Genomic DNA, 11,592 nt, shown 5'->3' with positions numbered 1-11,592 from the left:
CACTTTTATTTTAATCCACTGTTAATATGAAAACTGGGCTGGAGCAAACATACATTTTAAAAGGTAACCATAATTTGTTAGACATCCTTTCACAGTTAATATCGTATATTGTCTATTTGAATATATTTTTAGTAATATTTGCAAGACAGGGAATTGTCTTCAAATTTCTTCCTAGAAACCCTATCACTTTCCTTAAGAGATTTCTTGTGTGTGCAACAAAACTACTCTTGCACTAGTGATGGGGAAATACCATTGTATCCTTCTGCATTTATTCCATCTGTTTTCCAATTGTTCCAGCAAATGGATGACAAATTTATTGGCGCTGCTTTTAGAGTTCATGTCTGAGTTTTTACTTTTTATAAAAGTAAGTGTCTTCGAAACATAGTGCTTTGGCTGAAGGGCATTAAGTCCTAGAAACATGAGCAACAGTAATAATTGCTAATCTACCTGGCAATACCAAGAGTTGAACCTTTGGGACAGATTCTTCAAAGGGATAATGACATTTTTACTTTTTCTGGTTCTTACTGATTAAGAATAATAACCATTGTCATAACAAATGGCTCCAGTATTTTCAGAACTACTTTATTTACTTAAAATTTGCTCAATATAAACGTCTAAATTTTTATAAACTATGGAAATTTGGGAATTCCCTAGAATAAGTCAGCAATAAATCAGCCTACTAATTTAACATTCAAACAATATAGTACATCTACCAATTACCTTTTAGATGAATCTGGCCCATTTTGTGTTCAAGACAACTGACATCATGTAGCTGCTTTCGTAGCTACATTGATGTTCAAAAATTGTCAAGGATTACTTAAAATGTTACATTTGTTTGCTCTTTCATTTTAAACATATGTTTTATGTTAAAGGGACACTGTCCAGTGTTTTTAATTTGCAATTTTTTAACTTTGTCACATATATCTCATAAGCTTGACAACATATTTTTCCTGCTTTTGTTCTTTTTTTTTCTTTCATGTCAGAATGTTAAACATTGATCTTCCCACCCCACCTAGTGTTTCTTGTAGAGCAAATGCAAAGATATCTCTACATGTTTGTGTAACAAACAACCTCATAGATGTCACTAAAGTTCTGGGAATACGTTTTTGTTAATTTATGCCCTTTCTGGTGGCCGTTTCAATACCTAAACTACTTGATCACGTTCTCTTCTTAAAAACAACTTTCAGTGAGATTCTTTGAAACTCAGCCACTAAGAGCAAGATCTGAAGTCCATACGACAGACTCCCAATGACTTCAGTGGACTTTGAATCAGGTCCCAACCCTCTGTTTAGAGACACTGATATGATTAACATCACTGCATTGAGTTTCCACTCACTGTACAAAGTGAATAATGCTTTTTAAAAATTGCCAATTTTTTAAAAAAATTGGCATAGAGAAATCAAATTGATTTAATTATAAACCATGTATCATAATTGTACTATATTTTTGTCAAAACTTAAGATGACTTTTTACCAAAATAGATTGCTATCAGAGAGTCTTAATTCTGAAGTTAGAGATCCAAATACTTTCTCTTTCCTGCACCTCCCCTTCTTTTTGGTTTAAACAATAATTTCTAGCTTCAGGGTTTCCCAACCCCACACAGCTACTGTTTAGCACTAACCTAACTACTTCCCTATGCTTCAACCCACTAAAGGCTAGTGTCCTGCAAACAAGGGGTATCTAGTTGAGTAATGAAATACAAGTACTCGGGGAACAGAGGTCCATGAGGATTAGGGAGGAGTGATCTTCACTGAACCTCCACTTCCAGGCCTCATTACATCTTAATTATCTTCTGTAAATCGCATAGGAAGTCTGTATAATGCTGTACCAGTTGGCAAGAAGTTGTTTCTCCTTGAGTGATGAAGGACTTTCTGTTTTCCTCAGAATTTGGAAAAAACTGTTTCCTCTGTGCATCTAAATCCTGCTAGTCAAGTGTGTCTGGGATTTGAATTTGGGTCTTCTGTCTGATAGTGTATAGCACTTACCTAAGCCACAACTTTTAAAACATACCTTGTTTTAAACATTTAGCTGGATATCATCCTATATGTTGTTTAAACCATATAGTTTTAGAGAACAAGCTTGGTCCAAAATCTCCAAAAAGTCCATTGCATTTCTTAAAGAAATCTAATTATACAGAAATCATCTTAATTTCTAATTACAGAGATTTTTAAAAGTCTGTTCAAAAATAAAAATAAATGTAGTACTTCTATTATAAAACATTCTTATATAATTGAAACTGAAATGACTTAGTCACCTTTTAAAATAAAGGGGTTTTTTTTATGAGAATGCGCAAATGGACTGAACACAAGAGAGGGAGACAAACTCCTAAATTCTAACACTACCTTTGTCACTAACTCTCTCTGTGACCTTGGACACGTCACTTAAATTCTCCCTGTTTCCGCATCTGTACAACTAAGAATACTTACATACCTCATGGGGTGTTGTGAGGATTAGCTGAAATCTATCAAGCGTTTTGAAGATCTAAAATGCTATGTAAGTGCTAAATATTTTTCATTTTACTGCTTATGTAAGGTGGAAGATTGACCACACTGAAAATTGAAGTGCTTTGTAACCATAAGACAGATACAGCACAGGCAGCAGTAGTACTGCAGTATTTCATAGTAATAACAACACCTGCTGTAAAATTTAGTTGCTTGGATTGCTACTGTAAAATATGGTCTCTCTTTTTTTTTTTTTTTTAATTAAGGGAAGCTTCCCTACCAGTGTGCCTCTCAGCTCTGTTCTAAAGAGTGAGATGATGGTAGTTTCTGTGCTGACTCAGTCTTTGGTGCCTCTACTGAGATTGCCAGCAAGGGTGCCAATTACAGTAGTATTTGCTTTTTGGGGGGAGGATGGGCGGTATGACATGAACAACTAACTCGATTAGGAACTAAAATCACTAGCTCAATTTTACAAGGTCCCTGTCTGTGCTGGTGAGAGAAACAGTGGTCAGTGTACCATGTGGTTTAATGAATCAGCTTCTAGCATGTTTAGATCCTGTCTGTCTGTGGTTTGGGGAAAAATACAGCGTTTTCTAACAAGCACAGTGTGGTTTATTAGTAGGTGTTAACATGATTTCTCTGGCCCGGATAAACAGGGTCATAACTTATCAGTTAATTGTCAGAATCGTTCTCACTAGAGTTTTTTGTGGTAGTGCCCTAGGAATCAAGGCATGAGCCATCCATTCTGCTCAACGGACCAAGATTCTACTTTTCCACCCCCTTTTTTCAGTTTTTATAACTTGTCACACTGCACTCTTTTGAAAAGTTTAGAATATATTGGTATATGACCCTCACCTCTTCAAATGAAAGATGTTACCTGCACTGTATTCCCATCCACTGTGCCTGATGGTGGATAAAATCCTTCCTGAGCCCAGTTCTCATGACACTGTAATCTGCCATTGGATTATTCTGGATTTTACAACTGGGAAAATATAAAATACCTTTTTTAGTTGTTCCTTTTGTACAAAATAAGGAACCTCCATGCAGTGAACTTGCAGTTTTAAGGTGACAAATGTGTGTCAGTCAGTCTCGGTGTGTAATTATTGTAATTTTTAAGAAGACTTTCAAGTTTAAAAACAGGGATTGAAGTGCCAGTTAATTTCAAGTATAATTTAACCTGAACATAGTTGAACATTACAGTTGAAGGTGTGAAGTTGCATAATAATACTTCACATATTGCAGCAATAATAACTTAAGAAACAAATGGCTATGTAATCAAGCCTTGTCACAAACTAATTTCCAATTTTAAAATGAACACTTTATGTATTTAACATCCATAAATGGGGGAGGGTAACATTTTCCACTATTTCTTCCATTTTCCATTTTGTTACATTTTGTTTTGGCCATGTATGGTTTGTATGTATTCTTGTTTGATATTTTTTCTAGTATTTAACTTGCATTCAGGCCCTCAAATAGGTGTTTGTTGTACAGTCATATAATAGAAACAGAATATTATGAAATCACAAACCAAATTTTGCTCTTGATTACATCAGTGCAAATTTGGGGTAACTCAACTAAAGTTAATGAAATAACTCTAGATTTACATCAACATAACTAGGAGCAGGAATTTGGCCCTAAATATTCAAAAATGCAACTTCTATAGATGGTACACAGTAAAACAAGTATTCAGTATCTTCATCAAGAGGGGGAAGGGACAAATGTAAAATACAATTGCCCCCCAAAAGCATGTAATGAATTTTCAATTACATACTGCATATGAACAGAAATTCGTGATCTAGAAATCTGTATTCATCCTGAACATCTAAACAGTTTATTTCACTTCTTGGCACTGAAATGTTTTCCAAACTTTATCCTTCTGCTGTGGCACATAAAGTTACACCTACATATATGGTACAGATGTCTTTCAGAAATGTTCAGTTAGCAGCACCAGTTTCTCATGTGCTGTGAGCTAATTGTATTTGGGTTAATCAATAGCTACTCTGAATCTTTCCCCTTTCTCCTCTGCTCATTTAAATGTTCCAAAGAACCGCATCACAAACCCTGAAAGTAAGATTACACTACAGCTTGCTATATATCTTGACTATGTATCACTTTAAACTTACTGGCTTCAGAAGCCCTGGCTGGGATGATTTAGTTGGGGATTGGTCCTGCTTTGAGAAGGGGGTTGGACTAGATGACCTCCTGAGGTCCCTTCCAACCCTGATATTCTATGATTCTATGAAGTACAATTATGACAATAGATTTATATTGGCTTGTTTTAGACCAGGGAAAGCATGGGTAAAGCAGAGAAATGTTTTGCGCAAATCTCAGAGAGCAACTGACAATTTTAAAGCAGCAGAGTATCAAAGAGCCTTTCATGTAGATATTGAGTTAATCTGCTTTACATTAACAAATGGGGTCTGGAATAAACTTGAATGATTTGGGTACAAAGCCTTTATTCACACTTATTTGTGTAAGTGTATGCACAAAAATTTCATTTTGCCTTTATGTACTACTTGTCTTGACTGTGCATTGTAGATTTCTTAAATTCAATAGCTTCCCTCCCCCTCCCCCCCCAGTTGCCATTTGTTGTAAACAAAAATGTGGGAAACAGTCTTCCCAGTGAAATGATTTAATCAGCTATGTTTTGCAGATCAGCAAGACAAAGCTGAAATTAGCTAGTGGGAACAAGCAAAAATCTGCAATCGTGATGTGAAAAAATATGAAGTTAATCTTTAAAAATAAATAAGTCACTGAATTTGTTATCCAATTTCATCTTGGTGGGATAAGGAAACATAGGAATTTAAATTAATCAAGCACATTTTTAAAAAACAAAAGACGTTTTGGAATTGCATTGGAGATCTGCATTCAAAAAACAGCATCATAGTAAGGCTGATACTGCTAAAACAAGTGTCATTAAATAAATATTTTCAGTTAATAGTAATAAAATCTATTTCTGGGAATAGAGTAGTCAAATTGCTCCCAGATAATACTGCAACTATAAATTGTGATTTGTTACTAATCACAATGCTTACTTCCACTCACATATTTAAGTCTCATGAAACAACTGTTTTCAATTTAAAATCTGTTAATGCAGTCAAATTATTTTTAATTGCCTTTACAAATTAGCAGGGTAATATAGTAGCTTTGCATATCACGTGTCTTTCCCCCCCCCCCCCTCCCAAGCAACTGGCTCTCGGGATAACCAGTTATTGTTGCAAATGAGTAGACATTACAATGTTGTTAGCTTTATCTCAGTCGTTGGTATTATTAGTAATAGAAACCAGTTGGGACTATGGTGTGTCAGAACCACCAGAGATCTGTTGCTGAATATGGTATTTACTGCATGGAAAGAAGTCATAAACCCAGCAAAAGTGTATTGATTTGAAAGCTACCTTCAGATCTATTGTTCTAATAAGTTGCCAGGACACTCAATATTTTTAGTACTGTATCCATGTTACTTAATTCTTGGTGTATGCCAATACTCTTTAGTGGCATTTTGTTACTTCAAACCATCGTTGTAATTGCTAAAAACACCATTTGAAGTCTTAGGAAGATCACTGATGTCCTCTCACAAGATCAACACTATACTGGGAAGGCTTACATTCTTCTGCCACTCGAAAAAAAGACTTTTCTTCTAAAGTACTCTTTGCCTGCCTTCAGGCTTTTATGCACTTTCATGATTTCTTAAAAACTGCTGTTGAAAATGTACTGTATCTTGCATATGGATTTTGATAAGCGCACATGTATTTAAATATTAACTCACTCAGACTCAGGAAAACAAGAAAAATTAGATACCTGTTTTGTATCTTGGTTAAAATGTTTGTTACCTACATCCTTTAAGGTGGCCAGATCATGTCTAGATCCCATGAGTGTAATTGTATTTAATTGCTAGTGTAATCTGTAAAAGAAGGGCAGTGTAGTTGGAATTTATGGAAACTTCTGTCTGTCTCTTACTTTTGTTGGATCTATAGTCTGAATTGGAGTTTAAAAAAAAATCCCATTTACTTTTTAGAAAAATGCCTTGTTTTTTTTCATAACTTTAGTTTATTTCTATTTGCTTCCTCCTCCTTAAAAAGAAAATATGAAATAAGTGCAGAGGTATCTGTAGGAAAACTTGTGTAAAATCTGCTGCTGTACAAAATGTTTGCCACGACTGCATTTTTGTTCCACTTTAATTTTACTGGTTTTGCTAAATATATTTTATATATTTTTCTTCCTGCTTCTTGTGATGGCAGAGTGTGATTACATCGTTGTTTGAAAAATGCCACTTGAAGACACTTTTGTCAGCCTCTCAAAGGCCAACAAAATCTGCATGTTACAATAGTATATATGGTGTGGTAACTCTGGGAAGACCTTGAATAGCTTATGCTGGGCTTTCAGAGGAAAAAGGGTGATCCCACATTTATGCAACATAGCACAGTCCATTGATATGGAAGATGTTCTGTTAGCTCATTTAGATATTGGAAATTCTATATTGTTTCCATTTATAACAAGAATTTATAAATTAGTCCTCTGGTTGCCATTAAAAAAAAATCAAGTTTCCACACAATTTTTCCCCACACTTGAAATGGGAGATCTGTGGTAATGGCTGGCAAAAGTGGACTTATTAATGGCTTCTGTGGTAGTCTGACCACAATCACCAACACAGCCATTGTGGTAGGCACTAATTTACACCTTACTCTGCATTCTCAGCAGAAGGGCTAAGAATTAAAGAACAGGTGCAGTGAACTGTTCTCTTAGCTGTAGCAGTTGTTCAGCTCTCCTCTGACCTGAGGGGAACAAAGGGATATGCATCTGGGGTGGTTGTGTAGCTTGGGGATTGCCAGTGTTGTCATTCTGCTACTTTTCACAGACTTTACAGTGAGATTCTAGTCTAAGTGACTCTCAAAATAGTTGTGCAGAGGTGCATATTTGTGTTTCAGTGGCTTCCAGGTGAAAGTCTCTTTTTACAAATTAAAAGTTTTTTTGTTCATCTCCCTCTCCCCAACTACAAGCCTTGAAAATTCATGTAGAATATGAAAATCAAGCTCTGTTCTTTCTGGCTTACACATCACTAACCATAAAGATTCTCCAATTGTAGTTTAGTTAATTTTATTGATGTGCCAGTCAGAATAGAATACCACTTATTCTTTCAGCAGGCTGTGGTCACTTTTCAGAGTAAAACTGCATTGTTTAAAATTTGATTATTTTTCCTAGCAAAGCAAAGAGCTTTCCCTTATGAGCTCTAGCTAGCTAAGATCATCACAAATAAGTAGAATTGGCATTTGCATACAAGCAGAAATTCTCTACTACCTCAAATCAGTTTTTAGCATATCCCATTTTAAAGATAGCAATGTCAGAGGAAATACATTGAATTTTTTGTGAGAGTGCAAAACTAGAAGTGAGTTTAACTAGAAGTGAGTTGACTCACAAAGAGGGAGTAGGAAACTGACTAAATGACTCTTAGTAAGATGCTGCTTTTGGCAGCACACAGTAGCACAGACACTCCTTTTATTTGTTTCTTATGATGGCTTTTGAGTTTGACCCTACAGACATTTAGAAAGGACCCTGCAACTCATGGGTCCTAGTCATCAAGTTTGATCTCTGGTTTTGTCTGCCACCAGATAATGTCCAAACCCATAATCAATGATTGTCTGCCAAGTCCACACACCTTTTAATTCCCTCCAGCTTCCAGTAACTTTTTGGGGAGGGAAGAGGAAACTTTTAGTCATAGGGAGACCATGTTTCAAAGAAATCTGGATCAGAAGTGGAACTCCCTCCTTCCTCTGTCTTGTGCCTTTTATGCTTGAGCCTTATAGCCCTTTCTGTAGAGCTCTACATCTTAAATACTTTTCATTAAATCTTCATGGCATCCCAGAGAGGTAGGTAAATAACTTAAATTGGGAGCTGATCCCTAATATGCAATATTCTGTACTACTAATAGAGGTAGAAAGTTACCTCATTTAAAAAGTCAGCTATTTTTGATTATTCCGCAACCCAAAGGAGGTTATGGAACTGAAATAACCAAAGTCGTAGTAGCAGTAGACTTCCCCCAGGCTAATTGGTGCTATGTGGCAGAATCTTCCACAGTGGGGTGAATTTCCTCTTTTGCTGGATTTTCAATAAAGGCAAGAAGTTATTTTGAATCAGACAACACATTATATTGAAGTATGGGACTGGTGAAGGGTGTAAGAGCCTTCAGTACAAGAGCTTTTAGTCCTCTCAGGGATATATGCAATCTTCAGGTAATAGCCATAGAGAATAAAGTGTGGTTCTGTAGCTACTAGATGCCAGATTCTATTTTTACGTTCAGCAGGGGCAAGAAGGAAGATTAATGAACTGTTGCTTGATAGCTTATATTTATCTTCTACTCAAAATATTTTGAGTAGTTTAATGTTTCTTTAAATCATTAAAAACATATTCCAGGTTACTAGTTCTCTTGTTCTACTTGCCTCCTGAGCAGGAAAATGGCACTGAATGTAAACAAGGTAGGGGAACTTAAAATCATCATCGACACATAGTCTACTGAAGACTATTGCACCAGCCACTGACCAGGGTTGATGGTGTTGCACCATGCATTGTGAAGTAAAGTTCCCAGATCATGAAGTGCTGTCCACACCAACACTTTTCGTAGTTAAAACTTTTGTTTTTTGGAGGTGGGGTGAGGTGTTTTTTCACACCTCTGAGAAACAAAAGTTTTAACACCGAACTTTATTCTTGAAAACCTTTGATTACTGACACTACAACCTCCCTAGGTACCTGTTCCTATGCTAAACTCTCCTTTTATAGTAAGAAAGCTTTTTCTAATACCTAACCTGAATCTCCCTTGCTACAGCTTAAGCTGATTACATTTTATCCTCCCTCATCCCCTCAATGGATGTGGGGAACAATTGCTCACAGTCCTCTTTATAACAACCTTTGACATATTTGAAGGCTGTTAGTAGATCTCCCCCACCACCTTTTCCTAAGACTAAACATGTCCCGTTGTTTAACCTTTCCTCAGACGTCAGGTTTTCTAAACCTTTTATTACTGTTGTTGCTCTGGTCTGGATTCTCTCTAATCTGTCCATTTTGTTGAAGAAAAAGTGTGGTGCCTAACCACCACCGAGTAGAATGGGACAAATTACCTTCCCTATTTTACACATACCACTCCTGTTAACACAACCCAGAATATTTTCCTTTCACAATGCATTACATTAACTCTGTCGTGATCCACTGGAACTCCCCAGTCCTTGTCTACAATAATGCTGCCTATCCCTTATTCTCTATTTTGTATTTGGTTTTTCCTTTTTCAGTGTAGTACTCTGCACTTGTCGATTGAATTTCACCTTATTGAATTCAAACCAATCCTCCCGTGTATCAACATAATTTTTAATTCTAATTCTGTTCTCTAAAGTGCTTATAACCCCTCCCAGCTTGGTGTCATTTACAAATTTTATAAGCATACTCTTCTCTGTGTCATCCAAGTTGATGAAAATATTGATTACTACTAGACATAGGATCTACCAGACTCTGTCCTATTTGATAAGTCCTCACAGTTTGACAGTGAACCATTGATAACTACTTTTCAAGTATAGTCTTTCAACCAGTTTTGCAACCACTTTATAATATTTCATCTCAAGTGAATTTCTCTGGTTTGCTTATAAGACTGTCATGTGGGGCTGTGTCAAAAGCCTTGCTAAAATCAAGATATATCATAGCTACAGCCATGGGCAGCACGTGAACCCCCATTTTGGGAGACTAGCCTTTGGTCCCACCCTGCCCTCCTCCTCTGCTGGAGCCCTGAGCCCCCCACCATGGGCGCCAGGTTTGTATAATTTTTGCTGGTGCCCAAAATGGGTCCAAGCAGAGCCAGGACTGACCAGGGCAACCGCCCCAGGCCTTGCATTTTGGGGGACCCTGAGCTTCAGGGGGACATGGGGTCTAGGGTGGCCTGAGGGGTCAGTGGGGGGCCTGACACCAGCAGCAGCAAGTGATGCGGCCCCCCTGCCTACCCCACTCCGCCAGCTCCTGGCGTCGCTCGCGGGAGGGGGTGGAAGCCGGAAAGAGATAGGGAAGGGGTGGAATGGGGGCAGAGCAGGGGTGGGAAGAGGCGGGGTGGGAAGAGGCAGGGTGGGGCCTTGGGGGAAGGGGTGGAGTGGGGGTGGGGCAGAGCAGGGCGGGTCAGCACCAGGCCACCCCACTGCTGCCTGTGTCAGGCCCCCTGCTAACTCCCCAGACTGCTCTGGACCCCACGTACCCTGAAGCATGGGGCAGAACGGCTCTGATTAAATATAAGCTCAAACATTGGTGGAGCCGGATCCACATTCCTGAAGATTGGTGGAGCACAAGCACCATGGGCCCATATAACTTGCTGCCAATGCCCCTTGACACAGTCAGAGGAGTGCTACCCTGAGTCCCAGCCCACCGGCTGGCCTGCCCCAGCTGCCCTGTCCTGGACTGGCCAGCCCAAGCAGCCTGAGTCCCAGGCTGCCAGCCCAAGCACTGACCTGCCCCAGCCACCCTGAGCTGCTCTACCAGCTTTGGGGGAGAGGCCGAGTGAGGGTGGGAAGAGTGGGACATGAGAGAAAGGCCTCGGGGCAGAGCCTGGGCAGGGCCACAGCCTGGCTGTTTGGGGCAGGTTAGCCTCCCCTGGGCTATCGAACCTGCTGCCCCTGGCTACAGCTTCCCCCCAGCCGCTGAACAGGTTGCACTACCATAGAGTTACCAACTGTCCAATCACACAAACCTGAACACCTTTGCCCTGCCCCGCTGCCACACCCCTGCCCTGCCCCTTTCCAAGGCTCCATCTCCTGCTCACTCCATTCCCCCCTCCCTCCGTCACTTGCTCTCCCTGCCCCTCCGCACTTTCACCAGGCTGGGGTTTGGGGGGTGGGCCTGAGGTGCTCAGAGTGTGGGAGGGGGGCTCGGGGTTGGGGTGCAGGCTCTGAGAGGGAGTTTGGGTGTGGGAGGGAGTTTGCAATTGGGAGGGGACTCGGGGTTGAGGCACGAGAGGGGGTTTGGGGTGTGTGCTCTAGGAGGGAGTTTGGTTACAGGAGGGCACTCAGGGCTGGGGCAGGTGGTTGGGGTATGGTCTCCACCCAGGCAGCACTTACCTCGGATGGCTCCCGAGAAGTGGCCAGCATGCCTAGCTCCTAGGCAGCCAGGCAGCTCTGCACACTGCCCCTGC

The sequence above is a fragment of the Lepidochelys kempii genome, chromosome 1 (genome assembly GCF_965140265.1).
Source record: "Lepidochelys kempii isolate rLepKem1 chromosome 1, rLepKem1.hap2, whole genome shotgun sequence".
NCBI lineage: Eukaryota > Metazoa > Chordata > Testudines > Cheloniidae > Lepidochelys > Lepidochelys kempii.
This window is presented reverse-complemented; position numbering follows the sequence as displayed.